We start from the raw sequence: 22865 nt of genomic DNA on the forward strand, positions 1-22865 counted from the left end.
ATGAGTTAATTTTATTTTATGACATTGATATAAGTAGATCACAAAAGCAAGATTAGATGATTTAAAATAAATTTACTTATAACAAAGTAGGGTTGGGTCACATAAACTAATAGCGCATCCAAAGATTACAAATTAGATGGACACTTATTCTTATTTGATTACGAATCACTTGAAAATTAAAAGTCATGCTTGATAAGGAAAGATGACCAAGTTGCCTTTTAGTTGAAAGGGTAAAGGAGATAAAATAACCTTTTAGAACTCCTACATATAATGTGTGTGGACCAATAAGTTTAAGAACTAGCAAGAGATTTAACTATTTCATTGCTTTTACTAACAATTTAAGTAAATATGTCCATAATTTCTTAATGAAATAAAGCTTGGAATTATTAAAATGTACTAAATTCCAGAATGAAATGTAAAATCAGTTTGAGATAAGCAATTTAACACCACAATATGATTATTGTGAAAAATTTTTAGCTCATAATTAATGATCATCTAAAGGGGATTGTTGAATTAATTCACAACCCAAGAACACTACAATTAAAATGTGTGTTAGAAAGAAGGAATCAAACTTTTCTATCCATGGTTCGATCCTAGATTAAAATTAAATGATTTACAAATATCATTTTGAGGATATGCATTAGAACAACAATGGCGAATATACTAAACAAAAACTTAACCAAAGCAATTGAAAAGACATCATAAGAGTTTTGGATTGGAAATGTTCCAAAAGTTGTCTTTTCTATATAGGATTAAGGGTTATAAAATCTATGTAAAATGTATACAATGATGACATAATAGGCCCTAAATCAGATAAATGTTCTTCGTAGGTTTTCCCATAGAAACTAAGAGGTATTATTCCTACAATGGCGTAGATAACAAAGTGTTTGTTGCTCGCGATAGTGTCTTTATAGAAAGAAATCTCTTCCTACAAAGCCAAGTGGGAGTAAAGTTAGATCTCGAACAGATTCGAGACGAAAAACAAATGGAAGTGGATAACACTACATTAGAGACGAGGGCGCATGAAATCAGCTAATTTGATAAATCATGTGTCGAAGCAAGCTAATTCAACTAGCGAGACTATTATCGTCCCACATGAATGAAAGGCTTCAAAGAGTTGAAGAGAATAATTCTATTATTGCTCATACATATTGTAAGTTACTTAAGATAAAAACAAACAGTTTATTGGATTTTGAGAAAAGGTGGATTCTAAAATATTCTTATTAGAACCCAAGCAAGCTTTGGTAAGCACTAACTCAAGAAGTGGCTTAAGGCCATGAAATCTAGTATGGACTCCATGTCTGTAAAGATGTGATAGTCCGTGATAGTCTTACAAATGGGGTCAAACCTATTAGATGTGTATGCCTACTCGGATTCTTCTAGTGATTGTTGAAATTTTTCGATTACGAAGTTACCAGCTGGATATCAAAACCGCCTTCTTGAAATGTTCCTGATGGAGGATATGTATATGATACAACCTAAGGGTTTTGAAGATTCAAAAAATCCTAGAAAGTTTTGCAAACTTCAGAATTCCATTTGGATCAAACCCTTAGCAAACACGAAACCAGGGAGTTAGAACATTCGTTTCAACAAGGCAATCAAATAGATTGTTTTTCTCAAAGAACGAAAAGGTACTTGTGTAGACAAGAATTTTTGTGGGAGCAATTGGTCTTTTTAGTCTTGTATGTAGATGACATACAGCTCATAAGGAATGACACACTAGTGCTTGATTAGATCAAGTAATAGTTAAGGAGTTGTTTCTATATGAAAGACATGGGAGATGTTGAATACATATTGGGAATCAAGATCCACGCAATGAATCTTGAAGAATGATTGGACAAAATTAAGATACTTATGTTGATAAGATTCTTGACAAGTTCAAGATGCATGACTCTAAGAGAGGATATCTTCCCATGCTTCATGGTATTACGCTTAGTAAAACTCAGTGCCTTTAAAAGCTAGTAGAGTTGACTCGTATGGATAATGTACCTTATGCTTTTGCAAAATGGTCCATTATATATGCCATGATATGTACAAAGCAAGATGTTACACATGACTTGTGCATGTGTAGCAGGTTTATAGCAAATTCAGGTTAAGCATATTAAATGCTTCTAAGAACAAATGAGTACTTGAGAAAGACTAATGGAATGGTTTTAGACTTTAATCTGGATACTAACTATGTCTAAATGGAGATACAATGAACTTGAAGAGTTCAAAGTAGGGCACTATTGCATACTCAATGTCAGAATATGAGTTTTTAGCTGCAGTATAAGTAGTTAAAGAGGAAGTTTGGATCAAATTGTCTTGTGACTAAAAGGATGCCTTTGCTAAAACAAAGGAGCCAGAGTCACATCATAAATTCAAATAAATAGATATGAGATATCACCACGTTTCAGAGATCATTGACCAGCGGGATGTCATGATCTGCAAAGTTTTATTATGAGTGAGAATATCGCTTTTTTACTTATTAAACCCCTTCCACAGACTAAGGAATGAGAGTCATACTAAAGTCTTGGATTGTAGCAAGTTATATAATTTAAGTTGTGTATGTTTTGAGAAAATATTACATGAGTAATGCATCAATTTGCACAATTATGTTTAAACAGAAATTATTATTATCTCTTATTTAATTATGATTTTGGAAATTAAATAAAATGTCCAAAATAATTATGAATTGGTGGGCTCATCAGGTTGATGACCTGGTGAATGAAACCCCACAGGTGAACAAAATTCATATATTATTTAAGTTCCTAGTTTGAAATCATTAAAGTGGACATAAATGATTTCAATAAATGGAATAGCACATTAGATTGATTAGATATAGCAGTTTCATGGGCTATAGGGGCAAAGGGGTGCTCGGTCAATCACTTGGATATGCATAAATGATGCATGATAGAACTATTGACCTACTTTGAAGTTCGAGTATAGAACTTCCGGATATATTAGTGGATTCCTTTGACATGACTAGAACATTAATTCTATTCAATGATTGATTTAACTGTGGTACATTCAAACATCTTCCCGTAATTGAAGATTATACAGGGTGTTTCCTGGTTATTTCAAAAGTTGAGTCTGAGCTTTAGTTGCTATAAGATTGGATTGAGTCTACCTAATTAATTAAGGAATGTGTCACGGGCTCTTAAAGAGGGAGAATTCAGAAAATACGTGGCCGCATTCAAATGTATTACTCAGTAATCATTTGGTTTTGTAATTCTAACTCAGATTTAACAAAACGATTTGTAATTAATATGATCTCGACATGGGATGCAATCATATTACCAAATGGACACAAATTAACTTAAGGAATTTGAATATTGCACACTTGTCTCAGATAAGTTGGAGATTGAAGGATTTATGCCCTCGTCAAGTGCAATTACTACATGTATAAATGGATCAAATTATGGATATAATTAAGTTCGTTCATTTGGGTCGTCGTTATATCATATCTAGAGGTACTAGTGATCTTTAGGCTAGTAAAATAGGCCAAAGCCTTATGGGGCGGATCCTATAAGTTCACACAAAGGGCCTAAATCGAGCATTAGAGGGCAAGGCCCATGTTGGGCCTCATCACTCTAGGTGGCAGGCCATAGGAGTAGGTTTGGAGGGTTTTGGGCTACGTAACCTAGTCTAATTATATATAGACTAGGGGCCTAGGGTTAAACACAACAATTCATGATCATTTGGATCAAACCCTTAGCAAACACGAAACCAACCCATCTAAAACTCTCTCGCTCTCTCACGACTCTCTCCTCCTCCTCGCCGCTGGTGGTGTCTCGTGGTGGTGGTGTTTTGTGCAGTGGTTGGTTGTCCGATAAAGGGGGTGATCGTGGTTTTCTTCTTCACTCGACCAATCTAGTATTGGTGGACGGCTCGTTCGAATACTGTGGACTAAGTAGAAGAGCAACACTTGGGGCTCTATGAAAAGAATGGTGTCCTTCGAACAAGTGTATTATTCCAATAGAGGGTTCGGAATTATTAGAAAGCTAATTATTCAGTGAAAACAAATGATCGGAATGCCTACTTAGAGGCCGCTTCCGTTCAGTAATATCAATGCATAATTAATATTACAGCTTAATCTTGACTAAACCCTTCGGGTCACACCCAATCGAGTAACCGATCTGCGACAACGAGTTAATCCGAAGGATTAAACGAGTCATTAGAGTATTACGAACAAAGACATCGGATTTCGAGCAGAGAGTCGAAACTGAGCGTCGTAAATCGAGTCGATTTTAGGAATCGATGAAGACGGAAAAATAATCAAATGACGCATCGTGCTAAAAATTATAAGGATAGCACGACCCCTAGCTACGCCTTAGATCGAAGGAAAAGTGGCTAATGGTTGAAGCACCAAACTACCTAGCAACAACAACCATCGCAAGGCCCAGCTATGCTGGCCGTTGCTTACGGGCTGGCTGGCTGCCTGGCCAAGCAGCCAGTGTACCAAGGCAGCCCATGCTAGGCCTGCCTAGCAAGGCCAGCAGCAAGGCTGGCGCTTGCGTGTTGCTGCTACAGGCCAGCAATGCTGTTGGCGCTTGCGGGTACTGTTGGGCCTACGTGTGTAAGTGGGCTTGCGCCGTTGCTGGGTGCTTGTGGCAAAAGCCCAACAGGCCTAGTCTTATGGCGGAAGGCTGCCAACAAGGCTGATCTTGCTGCCTAAGGCCGGGCAGCTGCCCGTGCTGACCGGGTACATGTGGGCAGCCCTTGCTCTACTCTCCAAGCCTAAGAGTTGAGGTTGGTCTTCTTTATGTTGACCAAGTGTGCCATGCACATGGCATTGGTAGGTCTACGCTTGCCCTCCAAGGATGGGTTTGTGATCCTTACCTACTCCCTCCTTATGTGATGACACTTGTCATTTGATTATTGTTTCATGGCTTTTAATTTAATTTAGAATTAAATTAATTACTTACTGTAGGCAACATTTCAAGCATCCAACACTTGAGCCCCACTGTGACCATACACTTAAGCATGGTGGCGTCCAAAGGGAAGGAATCTAGAGCAAAAGAGTCGCCAACAAGTTTTAGGAACTTGTAAACCGTTCACAGGGTGAAGGTTACACCCCTTCACGATCCATGAGATCGCTAACTCCATAGTGGTCCCAAACCATGACTGGATATTCGTGGATGAAGTTACAAATCCAACCTAAAAGAGATTGAACCTGCCCTAAAAGGCCTCTACTTTATTCTTCTCATATTCATGTGCGCTTTCTGACTAACATACAATCAATATATTAATCCTAAACCTGTTTAATCTATGTTGGTTGAATATTAATGCACAAACAAAACTATTATTGGTGATCACTTGAATTAAAATCACACTAGCCTAAAACAAGATTATTAATTATCTTATTAAGCGTGATTACAAATACAAATTCCCTTTAAACCTGCAAGAAAGGGAGTGATCAAGAAATAACAATAATATATCAAGTAACATAATAATATTGACACAACAAATCATCATAATTAAAATAATCAATCTCAAAGCATAATATTATTAGCAAGATCCTAGGCGTGATACTAACATGAGTAATAACAATCCTAGCATGTCACTAAACATTAAAAATCAAAGCTTTAGCCTAACATGATACTAACATGATAGAATAAAATAGGAAGCACCCTAAACATGATACTAGAAAGCAATAAATAACATCCTAACATGACACTAGGAATTAAAATTATCTAAGCATGCTTTCTAAAGATATAAAGCAATAAAACTACTTACTTTGTTGCCTCATATCTCTTTCTATCAAAACAATACACACATTAGTAACTTCAAGGAAAATATTTAATTAAACAATAAATTGAAATAATTGAAATAGAGATTTAGGACCAAACCCTAAGAAATTATCAACCTTTCACGTCTAGGGCGAAGGCAATTTTGAACTTGGCTACGTGTGTCTAGAACTCGTGAATGAGGAATATTGTATTTTGAAAAGGCTAGGCTTAGAAATCAAGAGAAAGAATAAGCTATTGCTGAAGAGATAGAAGAGAATTAGATGATGATTATTGATGATTGTTTGTGAATAAAAACGGGGAAATACAACTCTATTTATAAGGAAAAAAGTCCCGAAACGATCAGAAAAAGATTGAATTCGATTCGGAGTAAAACTGCTATCATCGCGGCGCGATGGAGCTGTTGTTTCGCGATGGGCACGAGTTAACTTAAGGCCGTACGGAGTCCTTAATCTAATTAAATTAGACATAATTAACGTCCGTACTTATATTTTAAAATCTGATTTAATCTTTCAAAATGCTTGTTTTATTTTAAATAAAACTCTTTACATTTCTAAAAGATATAATTACTAATCCTAATTCCACTAGAATTTAAGATAACCTTCTAGAATATTCTAGATGATTAAAATCAATCCTAATGATTTTAGGAATATTAATTAATGGGCCCTCCACTCAATCATTGGGCTGTATAAAATCATTTTGGGCCCAATTTAGTATTTTGGCCATAACTTCCTCATTATTCATCGACATTGGGCTTATAATATATTGTTGGAAAGCTCTTTTCGAGTCCAATACAACTACACTATTATTGGACCCTCATTATGGACCAAACTAAACTGAACTGGACATTTTCCATAAATAGAGTACGAGAAGAAATATTTTCGAAAACAGAAAGAAGTATTTTTATTAAAACAACCGCATCACAAGACTTTTCACATTTCACCTTGTTCGATAATCAATGACGTAAAAGATATTCATCACTGGATTTGGTTTTTAGGGAGACACAATCAGGTGTCTACAGAAGCCCCCACTTTGACTGAGTTTGGAGAAACATAAGTTTCGAAAACAAAATTCAAAGTATCGATAGGGACGGAGAATGATTCAGAACGATCTGCGATCCTAAATCATTCTTGTAACGCCAATACTTGCAAACAAGCGTTAGTTAAAACAGATAAAACAGTTAGAAACGCGTATCGCGCACCGTCGAGCACACTCTGGATTAACCGAATTTTGTTGTTGCATGCTGTTGTGACGACTTCCACAGTGCCTCGTGAACGCCATCTAAAGGTAACAGTGCCTCGCTATCTTCATTTGTTTGTGGCAATCCTCCACAGGGCCTTGGGAACATCGTCGAAGGTGACTGTACCTCGTCATCTCCAATGTTGTGGCAGTACCTCGCCGCTTATAGACAATATCCTCTTTGCTTCGAGACATCGTCGAAGACCGCTGCTTGTAGCTATCTTCAGTTTTGTTGTGACAATCTTCCTAGGAAGATCGTCGAAGACCATTGCTTGTTGATCCTCAGTTTGCTAGTGCTTTGCTGATATATTTTTGCTGTGATTGTTTGATGTGCCAGTACCTCGGCGCATTTTGTAATGAGCCGGTACTTCGGTGCTTGTGCTTGCTTGTGAACCAATACCTCGGTGCTTGTGATGAGCCAGTGCTTAGGCGCTTTAAGCTAAGTGAGATAACCATCGTCAAGCCGATCACTTTCTGTGATTGTAATCGAGCCGACTACTAATCATGTCAATTTGCTTATAGGGCTAACTGGCGTACCTAGGAACCCTTTTTGCTGAATAAGGTCCGCATAACCTGTATGGGGCCTAAGGAATTACATTGCTGAAGTAAGGAAGTCCAGAGCACGCTGCCTAGCGTTATCGTGACGCGTCAGACTTATCGCGTCGATGTAGCCTTATCGTGGCGCGATAATTTTATCGCGGCACGATAATGTCGCGTTTTTCCGGATTTGAACTCTTTCTTCCTCTTTTTCTTGCTGCTATTTCATTTCGCTCGGTTTCGCTTGAAACTTCACTTTGCTCGTTCTTGCTTTGGGGGTGATGACAATCCTCTTCTTTAGAAACAGTTGTCAACACAACTCTTGAATGATGAGCGACAATCTGGTTTAGGGAAAGTTGCTAATGCCGCATAACAATCCATCCTAGGAAATGTTGCTACTTTGAAACGACAATCCGCATCTCGAAAAATTTGCCAAAATCCAATTTTTGGGAAAAGTTGCTAATGCTGCATAACATCTGTCATAAGAACCTTGCTACGATCAACAATCCACGCTTTGGAACATAACTCTTGAAAGCAATCCGCCTTGGAAATTTTGCCAATGTTATTCGACATTCCTTTTAGGAGAATATTGCCACAATTGACAATCCGCGTCTTGGAACATTTGCAAAAAAGAGTCGACCGACAATCCACTTCGGGAAAATTTGCCACTACTGAAATGAATGACGATCCACGTTTGAGGAACCTTTGCCGAAATATTAAGTTGAGTAAAGACCTACGACAATCCTTTGGAAAATTTCGCCATAGGGAACTTGGTGTATGACAATCCAATCTCGGAAATATTGCCAAGGATTTGATGACAATCCGAACTTTGGAAAATATTTCCAAATAGAGAAGGAGCACGACAATCCATGCTTGGAAACATTGCTAGTTTGAGATGACAATCCAATCTTGGAAAAATTGTCGAAAATTTGATGAATGTATGACAATTCGACCTTGGAAAAACTTGCCAAATAGAGAAGGAGTACGACAATCCACGCTTGGAAACATTGCCAAAGGTGACAATCCAATCTTGGAAAAATTATCGTTGAAGAAAATGCTCGACCCACTCTTGGAAACATTGTCAGTTTGAGATGAAAATCCAATCTTGGAAAATTGTCGTTTGAAGAAGATGTTCTTGGCCCTGCAAAAGAGATCAAATTTTTCCAAAGGACCTTGACAGTTTATTTGCTTAAGGTTGACTCAAGGTTTGGTGTTACTTGACTCATTGTGTAAGACTTAAACTTTTGCTTGACTCGATGTGTAACTCGACGAACTCAAATCGACTCGATGTGATAACCAGACATTGCTCAATGTGTATATGACTCGTGTTCATAGACTTAACTCGATGTGATGACACGACATGACTTAATGTGTACATGACTCGTGTGCACATAATATTGTGATTGTGCTCGTGCGACTCGAAATGCAGAAAAGTACAAATTTTCCATCATTTTTGTGGAGGGTACCGACTTTCTCCCAAAAAAAAAGACGTGAAAAGAAAGAAGTGAAGTGTTTGAGAGTGCATGTTGAATGAACTTAGTCAAATGTCTGTGCTGATGTTATATCTCATGGTGCAAGAATTATAACATCCTAGGCTATCTCAATTGTTGACTCAATGATGAAACTATTTAGGTAAGTTAGGCACGGAGGCTAAGCACTTCATACTTTGTGATGCAATGATGATTATGATAATGAGTGATCTTGATATGACAAGGCGTGCTTCATCGTTGTGTTAAGATTTCATGACAAAGGATTTCTAAAAGAAGGATTATTTGGTCATGTATCCGTGATGTGTGTGAAAGTGACACTAAAGTTAGGCCGCAAAGGCTAAGTGTATGGAAAATATTTTGAGAAGAGTCAAATGATGGTGACTCTTAGGCTAGGTAGGCTCATGATGTAAGGATCAAGCCCCCAAGTCTAGCTCTAAATGGATAAGGATGAGCATTGGAGATCCCTTGATATGATCATGTATAAATGTAAATATGTATGTAAATGCATTATATTATAGCTGCACCTCACTGTGAGGTTGCCTACTGTAGGGAATATTTCAAGCATCCCACACTTGAGCCCCATTGTGATCATACACTTAAGTATGGTGGTGTCCAAAGGGAAGGAAGCTACAACAAAAGAGTCGCCAACAAGTTTTAGGAACTTGTAAACCATTCACAGGGTGAAGGTTACTTCCCTTCACGACCCATAAGATCGCTAACTCCATAGTGGTCTGGAACCATGACTGGATATTCGGGGATGAAGGTACAAATCCAACCTAAAAGAGATTGAACCTGCCCTAACAATAGGTCTCTACTTTATTCTTCTCATATTCATGTGCGTTTTCTGACTAAAATACAATCATTAGGTTAACCCTAAACCTTTTTAATATATGATGGTTGAATATTAATGCACAAACAAATCTATTATTGGCGATCACTTGAATTATAACCATATTAGCCTAAATAATATTATTAATTATCTTATTAAGCGTGATTTTAAGTACAAATTCCCTTTAAATCCTGCAAGAGAGGACGTGATCAAGCAATAACAATAATAATATATCAAGCAACATAATAACAATCATCATCATAATAATAATCCCAATCTCATCAAAGCATAATAATAATAGCAAGATCCTAGGCATGATACTAACAAGATTAATAACAAATCCTAGCATGTCACTAAGCAATAAAGATCAAATCTTTATCCCTAACATGATACTAACACGATAGAAGAAGATAGGAAGCGACCTAAGCATGATACTAGAAAACAATAAAAACATCCTAACATGATACTAGGAATAATATCAACATGCTCTCTAAAGAAATATAACAATAAAACAACTTACTTGGATGCCTCGTATCTCTTTCTAATAACAAAATACACACGTTAGTAACTTCAAGGAAAATATTAAATCAAACAATTAATTTAAATAATTGAAATAGGGATTTGGGACCAAACCCTCAGAAATTATCAACCTTTCACGTCTAGGGCGAAGGCAACTTCGAACTTGGCTAGGTGTGTCTAGAACTCGTGAATGCGGTCTTTTTATTTAAAAAGGGGAAGGCTTAGAAAGAGGGAGAAAGAAAATCTATTTGCTTGAGACAAAAGAAGAGAAAATTAGAATATTGATTGTCGATGTTTGTGAATCAATGAAAAACGGGGAAATACGACCCTATTTATAAGAAAAATAGCCCGGAAACGATCAGAAAAAGATCGAATCCTATTAGGAGTAAAATTGCCCCTGTCGCAGAACGACAGGGTCCAGCGCAATGCGACAAACCTGTCGTTGTGTGACAGGCTTGTCGTTCAGCGACAGCTTTGTCGTTCGGCACTGCTTCACGCGGTTTCTAAAAACTTGTACGGAATCCTTAATTTAATTAAATTGATTAACAACGTCCATACTTATCTTTTGAAAATCAGATTTAATCTCTTTAAAAACACTTGTTTTAATCCAAATAGAATTCTTATTTTCATAAAAGATATAATTATTAATCCTAACCTCATTAGAACTCAAAACAACCATCTAGATTATTCTAGATGAATAAAATCAATCCTAATAAATTTAGGAATATTAATTAATGGGCTCTCCACTAGATCATTAGGCCATAAAACCATTTCAGGTCCAATTTAGTATTTTGGCCATAACTTCCTCATTATTCATCGGAATTGGGCTTATAATATATCGTTGGAAAGCTCTTTTCGAGCCCAATCCAACTACATTATTATTGGACCCTTATCATGGACAAAACTAAATTAGAATGGACATTTTTCATAAACAAAGTACAGAAAGAAAAGTTATTTTATTAAAACAACCGCATCACAAGACTTTCCACACTTTCACCTCGTTCGATAATCAAGTGACGTGAAAGGTACTCATCACTGGGTTTGGTTTTTGCGGAGACACAATTAGGTGTCTACACCTACATATCCTTTAGGAATCAGGCCAAACGTAGCTCTAGCAGAACCTCGCACAAGTGTGTGTATACCTCAAATAGGTCTTTTGAAGGGTTGTAACCGGGTTAGGCTAAAGGTTGAAGAAGAAGGGGATAAAGGCTTAAGACCCTAAATAAGCCCCCAAGGTGTGTAACCTTGCTTTTGAATCTTTGTATTTGTATTCTTGAGATTTCTCACTTTTGAACTCTCTTTTGTTTATATTTTTGCTCTTTCTTTTTTGCTTTTGCATTTTTTTTATTTTGATCAGTGTGGGCAATCCCGATCATGCGATCTATCACTCACTTGGTATTCATGTTTTTCAGGAACGGTACCGAGCACTCGATAAGGGACGCAATCCAAGACGTGCTCTTCTCAAAGGTATATTCATATCAAAGACATTGGAACACTTGCCCTTTTGCACACTTTTTTATTGTTATTGCTTTTTTGAATTTTTGAAAATTTGTGATCTAGGTAAAATCACTCGAGCTTTTGTCTTTTTTGAAAATTACACAAATTGCACACCATCTTATCCCAAGGTTAGGTAGATGTGGGTTGAAGACAGAAAAGGTATATCGTTAGACGAGGCTCAAAGTGGTATATCAAGAAAAGATTGTATTTTTGAAAGGGGTAAAGTTGATATGATATGATTACAAGGGGTGCCTCAAATCACTAGTATACCTTGTGCTTAGTCCACTGTGAATTTTTAATTTTTTTCAAATGCAATGCAAAGATCATAAGCAAGGAAATAAATGCTCATTTTATTAAGAGGGAAAAAGAAAAAAACTATAAAATAAATCTAAGGAAAACAAAAGCTGCCTATGCTAGACTTATTGGGGAAAGGAATAATAAAAAAATAGAAAAAAGAAATCATGAAATCTTGTCATTAAAATCTTCCTTGTGTCTTCTGCTTATCATCACTCAGTCTTCTTGCCAGCTAAAGGCAACGGAATCTTGTTTGCATCTATGAGATCTTGAATGAGATTTTGAAATCTGTAACATTCGTCTGTGGTATGACCATTTCCTCGATGATATTTGCAATAAGATTTGGGATTCCATCTTGAAGATCGCTTTTCTGGCGTTGGATCTTCAGTGGGAGCAATATGTTTGATTAATCCTCGATCATAGAGACGATCAAAAGAAACATCATAGGTCATTCCGATAGGTGTGAATTCTCTTTTGGGTTTCGTTTTAGGTCCTTTTTTATCCATGGCTAAGACATTGTTAAGGTCAAAGGTACTAACATTATTACTAGAGTAGGTGTTTTCGAAAGAAGAAGGATTGTCGTTCTTCTTTCCTTTCCAGCCACTGTCGTTACTATTGTTAGTAGATTTTTGTTTTTCGAGGTCATCTTCAATGTCAATGCCTATGTTATAGACGGCCTTGAAAGTATTCAAGTTGTGTTGGTATTTCAAATTCTTTGAATACTTCTCTTGGAGGTTCTTGATAAACATCCTAGGTAAAATCACTCGAGCTTGTCTTTTTGAAAATTACACAAATTGCACACCATCCCATCCCAAGTTTAGGTAGATGTGGGTTGAAAAAAGAAAGGACTATCGTTAGACGAGGCTCAAAGTGGTGTATCAAGAACAGATTGTATATTCAAAAGGGGTAAAGGTGATATGATATGGCTACAAGGGGTTCCTCGAATTATTAGTATACCTTATGCTTAGTTCAGCGTGATTTTTTTTTTTAATTTTTTTTATGTAATGCAATGATCATATGCAAGAAAAGAAATGCTCATTTTATTAAAGGAAAAGGAAAAACCTATTGAATAAATCTAAGGGAAAGAAAAGGTACCTATTCTAGACATATTGGGGAAGGGAAAATCAAAAAGAAGAAAAAAAAGTCACGAAATCTTGTCGTTGAAGCTCGTCTTGTGTCTTTTGCTTTATCATCACCTGGTCTTCTTGCCAGCTAGAGGCAACGGAATCTTGTTTGCATCTATAAGATCTTGAATGAGATTTTGAAATCTGTAACATTCATTCGTGGTATGACCATTTCCTCGATGGTACTTACAATAAGAGTTGGGATTCCATCTTGAAGATCGCTTTTCTGGCGATGGATCTTCAGTAAGGCCGATATGTTTGATTAATCATCGATCATAGAGACGATCGAAAGCAACATCATAGGTCATTCTAATGGGTGTAAATTCTCTCTTAGGTTGCTTTTTAGGTCTTTGATTATCCATGGCTAAGGCCTCATTAAGATCAAAGGTACTAACATTATTACTAGAGTAGGTGTTTTCGGAAGAAGAAGGATTGTCGTTCTTCTTTCCTTTCCAACTGCTGTTGTTACTATTGTTAGTAGCTTTTTGTTTCGCAAGGTTATCTTCGATGTTAATACCTATGTCATAGACATCCTTGAAAATATTCAAGTTGTGTTAATATTTCAAATGTTTTGAATACTTCTCTTGGAGGTTCTTGATGAACATCCGTACAGACCCCTTTTCAGTAGGGACCTCGACCATCTTAGTGGAAGTTTCCCTCCACTTGTTGAAGAAAGAAGTAAATCCTTCATTTTCTTTTTGTTTTAACATCTCAAGCTCCCTATGGTCAGTTTCAACTTGGATGTTGCACTTGTATCTATCAATGAAAGCGTTTGTTATAGAGTCCTAAGAAGAGATCTTCTCTTTGTCTAGGGAAAAGAATCATTGTTGACAAACGGTTTCAAGAGATAGTGAAAACAACGAGTGGAAAGCTTTCCTATCAATTCCCTTAATATTCATTATAGTTTCAAAAGCTCTTAAATGGAAGTAAGGGTAACCTGTTGGCTTGAACTTAGGGATATCATTGCCATTGAATTTCTGCGGAAGAAGTTCCTTGTCCACCGAGACCCCTTGTGAGCTAATTCCTTGGAACTTATAGTCATTGGAGAGTTTGCTCAAGCTTTCTTCCATTCGCTCCATCTGTTGTTGTTTCATAGGGTCATTGACTTGAAGAGCAATGGTCTTCATCATCTCAGTTAAACTAGCAAGGTTTTGCCTAAGTTCATTAACTTCTTCCTAATTTGCCATTTTCTTCTTAGCTTTTCTCTTTTGTCAAATCGGTTTATTAAAGAGTAAAACTTGGACGAAAGCGTTGACCTTGAATAAGCGCCCTTCTCTTCTTGACCAAGTCATGTGAAAAGGGAAGTCATGGATACTTATTGTTAATTGTTTGACTCAAACTTGATTCAACATGAAATAGATGGGAAGAGATCATGGAAGAATCTGGGAGTGGTATGCATGGAGAAAGCATGCAAGATGAAGGAATGTGAATGTAGAAAGTGTTTAAGAAGAAACGTGTGAGATTTTTAATGTATGGAAAGGTGATGTAGATGGAGAGACATGGAAATTTCCGAAATAGAATGAACCCTCGACTTGAATGAAGGAAAGGACGACTCATGCATGAACCTAAGACATGGTCAAGGTGTGAAAAGAGTATGTACAAAGAGTGTGAATACTTATAAGTGTAAGTTATATGTTCAAGACTCGTGTCATGACCATGTGGCTAGACTATGTGACTAGACTCAAACAAAGACTAAGTTAAGACTTCACGTATGTACACTAAATTGGACAGGCTGTAGTATTTTAGTCAACCACTTGAGCCCTACTGTGATCATACACTTAAGCATGGTGGCGTCAGAAGGGAAGGAAGCTAGAGCAAAAGAGTCGCCAATAAGTTTTAGTAACTTGTAAACCGTTCACAGGGTGAAGGTTACACCCCTACACGATCCATGAGATCGCTAACTCCATAGTGGTCCTGAACCATGAATGGAAATTCAAGGATGAAGGTACAAATCCAACCTAAAACAGATTGAACCTGACCTAAAAAGGACTCTACTTTATTCTTCTCATATTCATGTGCACTTTCTAAATAACATACAATCAATATATTAATCCTAAACCTATTTAATCTATGTTGGTTGAATATTAATGCACAAACAAAACTATTATTGGTGATCACTTGAATTAAAATCACATTAGCCTAAACAAGATTATTAATTATCTTATTAAGCGTGATTACAAATACAAATTCCCTTTAAACCTGCAAGAGAGGGCGTGATCAAGAAATAACAATAATATATCAAGCAACATAATAATATTGACACAACAAATCATCATAATTAAAATAATCAATCTCAAAGCATAATATTATTAGCAAGATCCTAGGCATGATACTAACATGATTAATAACAAATCCTAGCATGTCACTAAACATTAAAAATCAAAGCTTTAGCCTAACATGATACTAACATGATAGAAGAAAATAGGAAGCAACCTAAACATGATACTAGAAAGCAATAAATAACATCCTAACATGACACTTGGAATTAAAATAATCTAAGCATGCTTTCTACAGATATAAAGTAATAAAACTACTTACTTTGTTGCCTCGTATCTCTTTCTATCAAAACAATACACACATTAGTAACTTCAAGGAAAATATTAAATCAAATAATTAATTTAAATAATTGAAATAGAGATTTGGGACCAAACCCTCAGAAATTATCAACCTTTCATGTCTAGGGCGAAGGCAACTTCGAACTTGGCTATGTCTGTCTAGAAATCGTGAATGAGGAATATTGTACTTTGAAAAGGCTAGGCTTAGAAATCAAGAGAAAGAATAAACTATTGCTCAAGAGAGAGAAGGGAATTAGATGATGGTTGTTGGTGAATAATAATGGGGAAATACAACCCTATTTATAATGAATAAGGTCCCGAAACGATCAGAAAAAGATCGAATTCGATTCGGAGTAAAACTGCTTCCATCGCGGCACGACAAGGTCCATCCCGGCGCAATGGAGTTGTCATTTCGCGATGGTCCACGCGTTAACTTAAGGTCGTACGGAGTCCTTAATCTAATTAAATTAGACTTAATTAACGTTCGTGCTTATCTTTTAAAATCATATTTAATCTTTCAAAATGCTTGTTTTACTCTAAATAAAACTCTTTACTTTTCTAAAAGATATAATTACTAATCCTAATTCCACTAGAATTTAAGATAACCTTCTAGATTATTCTAGAGGATTAAAATCAATCCTAATGATTTTAGGAATATTAATTAATGGGCCCTCCACTCGATCATTGGGCCGTATAAAATCATTTTGGGCCCAATTTAGTATTTTGGCCATAACTTCCTTATTATTCATCGGAATTGGGCGTATAATATATCGTTGGAAAGCTCTTTTCAAGCCCAATCCAACTACACTATTATTGGACCCTCATCATGGACCAAATTAAACTGGACTGGACATTTTCCATAAATAGAGTACGAGAAGAAATATTTTCGAAAACAGAAAGAAGTATTTTTATTAAAACAACCGCATCACAAGACTTTTCACATTTCACCTTGTTCGATAATCAATGACGTGAAAGATATTCATCACTGTGTATGGTTTTTTAGGAGATACAATCAGGTGTCTACACTTACTTTTCTCACTCTATCATTTCTTCCACATAAAAAGATGATTGAAGTTTTTGGGAACCTTTGCCTATAAATATTTGTGGACACCTAAAAATGTCTCCCCGAAATCAAACCCGATGATGAAAAACCTTTCACCGCCATTATTGGTCGGGTTGAGTATTTAAGCTTAGAGTGCTTAAATCCATATTCAATCCCAATACATTTGATAAACCATCCCAATTCCTAGCCCATTTTGCTAGACCATAACTTACTTACCACATTTCATGTCCACATCACAAAACTGATCTAAACTGATTTTGTGGCCCTATAATTTTGATCCAATTATTATTTGGTTTTATATTTTTTGAAATAAGCTTTCCGAAGATATATCATAAGCCCAATTTCAATTTAAGACGAAGAAGATATGAGCAAAACACTAAAATCGGCCTAAAACCGACACTCTTTCACTATAACGGCTATATCTTAAAATCTAAAAATGATTTTGACCCGATTTTAATTGGGTTGGAAAGCAGACTTGATAAAATTTCCAATGATATATTATATGTTTTATTCTAAGTTACGGATCAAAAGTTATCATAGTTTTAGAAACGCGTAAAAAACTGGAATTACCGCGCAACAGCTAAAACGCTGCGCCACGGTGCATGCCAACGTGGCACGGTGCCTTGTACCGTGACATGGTACTCTTCACCATGTCATGATGCTTTTGCGTGTCTTCTCCCCGTTTTTTTCCCTCATGCGCTTATGAATCTGGATGCAATTTTAGACAAATTATACACCATGACACGGTGTGCTTCACAGTGTCACGGTGGACAATACCGTTTTACGGTGCCCAGTACCATTTTGCGGTGCCCGATTAGGGTTTTTCCACAGCCCTTATCTCTTCTAGGGTTCCGTGTATTCCCCTGTTCGTTTCCTCTATAAATACAAACCCGATTTCTGTAGTTTGGGGGCACCGAAAATCATTCTCTCTCCCTCTACACCAACAATCATTCTCTTTTCTCTTTTTCTCTTGCTTTAGCCTAAACCCTAGACACCCTATTCTCTCATTCCTTCCTTAAGCACTCCAAGAAGTCCACACTTGACCCAAGGTTCCATCCTTAAACCAAGGCGTAAAAGGTAGAATTAACTGAGGGTTTGGACCAAATCAACTCTAATTTTTATTTAATTTAATTGTTTCAATTTAATTTATATATTTATTGAAGTTACAAATAGTTTATTCATGATGTAGCAATTCAAGGAAACGCGAAAAGTGAGTAATTAATCACTTAATTAGTCTTATTTTTATTCTTTATTCCTAGTATCATGATTAGGTTTATTTATATTTGATTTGACTAACAATTTATTGTTGAATTGCTTCCAATATTAATGTTTATTATATTATATTTTTATGATCACCATATTGCATGTTAAAGGGAATATGTAATTGAAAATCACGTCTAATAAGATAATTTGGACAACCAGTTTAGGTTCCCTTTTAATCTTGTTATTTAATCGAAGTGATCACAATATTTTAGAATTATATGTTGCATTAATATTCAAACAATTTAGCATAATAATAGTTTGGAGAATTGAATATTTTGTTTGTATGCCTTTGAGATCGCAGGAATCACTTTTCACAATAAGAATCGAGTAGACTCCAATACGGGCGAATGTAACTCCATGACTCACTTCGTACCATCATCCCCGATCCTCCTTTCGTGGTTTCGAACCATATCGAGTTAGAAATCTCATGTATTATGAATGGGGTGTAACCTTCACCGGTCAATCGGTGTTACCTTTTGTTGTACCTTTATTGTGCTTGCCTTTTATGATCCGTGAATGGTTTACAAGTTTCTTAAAAACTTGTTGACGACTCCATACTTTCCTTGTCCCTAATCGTATATGTCAATTCCCACTTCCTATTAGTGCCAAGCATATTCACACATGCTTAACGTAGGCGCACTTCAAACGACGCCTACAATTTGGTGACTCCGTTGGGGAGGATTCTTTGTTATTTATCGATTTGCTTTTTAAAGGATGGATCTTGGGCTAACAAGGAAAGCCAGGGGAAATTTGAGTGATCGGTATTTAATTAATATGAGTGGATGAGACTTAAAAGATTCTTGAATCGTATTCCTGTGACTAAATTGGCATTTTTTGTATATACATAGACATTTTAACGTCGTATTTTAGGTTTACCCGTAGGAAAAATTGGATAACCTGATCACGATCGAAGAAAACGAGGCACTGCTTGAATTTTACAAACACTGTGTAACAGTGGAGGCGCCGTGACACGGTACAGAAGACCATGACGCGGTGAACAGTACTGTGTCGCGGCATCCTCCACCGTGTCGTGGCATCCTTCACCATGTCGCGGTGCCTGTGAAATTCTCCTAGTGGTTCTGTCTTATTTCTTGTTATTAGCTTCCTTCGATTTTTCAGAAAAAACGTGTGTGTTCTACATATGTCTTAGCCCCGGGGAATTTAAGCTTTATCGACCTAAAAACGCTCATGGCAATAAGGGTTCACCCGAGTTATTAAATTCACCCAAACCATGGAGTCGAGTTCGATTTAATCACGAACTTGCGGAGCCGCCCGTTGGCATACACCCTCAAGGGAGGCTGCCTCGCTAACGCGTCCAAACTCTTAACCATGGTACCTTTTTGACACCAAATAAACTTGACCATAGTGGAACATAGAACTTGACCTTAGGTTGCGAACTCTTCTTTGCATTATTGTGCCTACGAACGTGCCCTATGTGTGTATATTTGATCGTTTTAATCCTAACATTAACGATATTTCTTTGTCTATAATGGTTTATTTTATGACTAACGAATGCCAATGGACTGTACTGACTTAGTAATTAGCACAAACCCTAGAACTGACAAAAACTAGAAAAATGCACAAAATAGAACCTGGAGTTGATTACCGTGTCACGGCAGTCAGCACCGTGTCACGGCAACCAGCACAGTGTCATGGTAGTCAGCACCGTGTCACGGCAGTCAAGGTTTAGTCCAGTCAGCTCATTTTTTAGTCTTCCGTGCTAATTGAGTCCTTGCGTTAGTCATTTTGGTTATTGTTTACATGTCTAGCAATGCGATCATACCACGAGTCTTATAACATCACTTAATCACTCACGAGTCAAGTATAGCCCACATACTTTCTTTATTTTCCGACTTGAGTCATGCATCATGTCGTTTATGATCGTATACTAGGTTCATAAACCCCCTTTTTCGTCATAATAAAAAATGAGTGGAGTTTCTCACCTGTTTTCAAATGTCTATTTTTTCCCCTTCCTTTCCTATCTTGAGCAATGAGTCAAACAATTAAGTGAGTTCATTTATTTCACAGTACTTGGTCAAGGAGCAGGGGTAGATTAATACGGTTCGAGTCATTAACGCAACAATCTCTTAGATGTAAGACGCGTTCAAAGAAAACTTCGCCATCTCCACATCACTTATCACCTTCAAACTATTTTCAGTTCGTTCCAATGGCCACTAAGGAAGATATAGAGAACATTAACAAATCCATCGAGGCACTGTCTTCCATGATGCAAACCCTTACCACTAGGGTCACTACCATGGAACAAAACAAGGTCACTGTTGCTATCCTTGACAAATTGATGTTGGGTTTCAGAAAGTCCAAATTTCCGCAGAACAAAACCTGACCCCAAGACCCGCTCATAATTAAAATAACTAAAAGACATAAATAACAAGATAAAGTGGAAAGACCATCCTACCTTGATGTGTGCTTCGCTCGCTCCAACGAGCTCTTACTTCGAAAGCCGAGTCTCGCAAGCGCGTAGACCTCTAACGATAGTCCACCTGCAACAACAACCCGAACAGTGTCTAACTCAGAGTTTAGCCAAGTTCAGACCAAAAACAGCAACTTGAGTTTTACGTGAACTTAAAGGTTTTCTCACTATTATGGAGATGCCTTTTTGAGTTCCAATTCAAGTGGAATTCTCAAATCCCAATACATGGGTAATTATAAAGAATTCTCACAAAACATTCAACTCTCCCATCAATGTGGGAGAGTTGGTAAAAATCATTTTTAATTTTATTTTTAATTCAAAAACAAATAAAAATAGCAAAGCAATAATTTATCAACAAGTGGCAACATGGAGGGAGAGGGTAGGTGAGGATTACAAGGGGGGACCAAAGCCTTGCTCCCCTAGCATCCCTAACCGCCATACACATGCCCGCCCGGAGCCACACACACGGCGCCACGTGGCGCCCAGCCTCGGGCACCATGGTGCGCCCAGCTAGCAGCCTGGTGCACGGTTGGGCCTGCCATTGTACGTATGCGGGCTGCTCGATGTCTCGGCCCAGCAAGCCACGCACACTTGCGGGCTGCTGGTCGTGGCCTGCTGCTAGTAATGCTAGCTGCTGCGCGAGCTAGCATGCTTGCTAGCATTGGCGTATTAGCACAACTTGCCCCTAGCACTCGATTTGCTCGGGGTATTATGATGCTAAGGGTATTTTGGTAATTGTTGATTAATTAATTGATTTTTACCATCTCCTCTTTTATTAATTCAACTTGACTAGTGATGCTCGGTCTCGACGCTCCTAGATGGATTTCCGACGTCTATGTTCATAATACTCGAGCGACTCATTAATTCCTTCCAGATTTATTCGTCGTGTCGGATCGTTAGTTTCTTGGGTGTGACCCAAAGGGTTTAGTCGAGATTAATCTGTAATATTAATTATACATTAATATTACTGATCGGAAGCGGCCTCTAATTAGGCATTCTGATCACTTGACCTCACCGAATAATTAGCTTTCTAATAATTTTGAACCCTCTATCGGAATAATACACTTGTTCAAAGGACACCATTCCTATCAATCTCCCACTTGTCCTTCCAGACAAGTGAACTTTTGTGTATAGCCTATTTCCTATGTCACTTAATGTCTCTTCATGAACTATAAGGTAAGATTATTCGTCATCCTAATTGCATCGAGAAGTGTTTCTCGAAATACGAGTTTGACTGTCAATAGGCAAATGATTTCTTAAAATCTATCTGAGCAAGGCCACGCATTTTACAGTCTCACTCTTCGAGAGGTCTTGTAAACAACAAAGACATGTTCCCTATGGTTAATAGAGGGACATTCCCAGTCTTGTACTGTCAGCTTCTCTTACTAAGAGGACCTAGCCGGCCAAGTGTTGCCGCTATAATCCCCATGTACGACAGACGTTTGACGAACATCAAAGCGGACTAGTACTCAAACAAGAGAACTCACAATACTCATGGTCAAGGAAAGAGGTTCCGATAGTAACAATGAGAGGTGTACTTATGACGATTTTTAAATCTCTTAAAGTATTCTCATAGGTCCATCCTGTATGGTTCTAAACCAATACCCGTGCAAATGATTTATGACAATCATGTCCTTGTAGCACAAGAAACAGTGCTATAAATAAAACTACACACAAATCTCAGGTGGTCATTAATCGTCCATTATTTAAATGACCTTGATTGGGGATATTTTTCGATTATAATATTCAATGTTCACTTAATAGGTGTTTCTTTATCCAAGATTGGTCTTGAAACCCTATTTTGAATATTCTTAGAATCGAATGGACTCAATTTTTAATCCTAAACCACAATTAAATAGAAACAGAGTGATAAAATTACATGAAATCGCCGCTTGACATGTTTGACCTTCTGATGTTCCCTTGGCTCTCTGGCCTGAAAAATAGCTCCATTGTTGTCACAATAGAAGGATATTGGACTCTTGATAGAGGGTAAAACATCAAGTTTACCAACGACTTAAGAATCCAAACTGCCTCCTTAGCCGCTTCAACAGCTGCTAAGTATTTGACTTCAGTTGTAGAATCTGCAGTTGTGCTCTGCTTGGCACTTTTCCAACTAAATGCTCCTCCATTTAAACAGAATACATACTTGACTGCGATTCGAAATTGCCTTTGTCTGTTGGAAGCTTGCGTCGGTGTAACCTTCAACAACTAATTCATCGGAGCCACCATATACCAGGAATTTATCCTTGTTCCTTTTCAGGTACTTTAGGATATTCTTGGCCGTAGTCCAATGCG

Source organism: Chenopodium album, chromosome 10, assembly GCF_948465745.1.
Source record: "Chenopodium album chromosome 10, dcCheAlbu1.1, whole genome shotgun sequence".
In the NCBI taxonomy this organism is placed as follows: Eukaryota; Viridiplantae; Streptophyta; class Magnoliopsida; order Caryophyllales; family Amaranthaceae; genus Chenopodium; species Chenopodium album.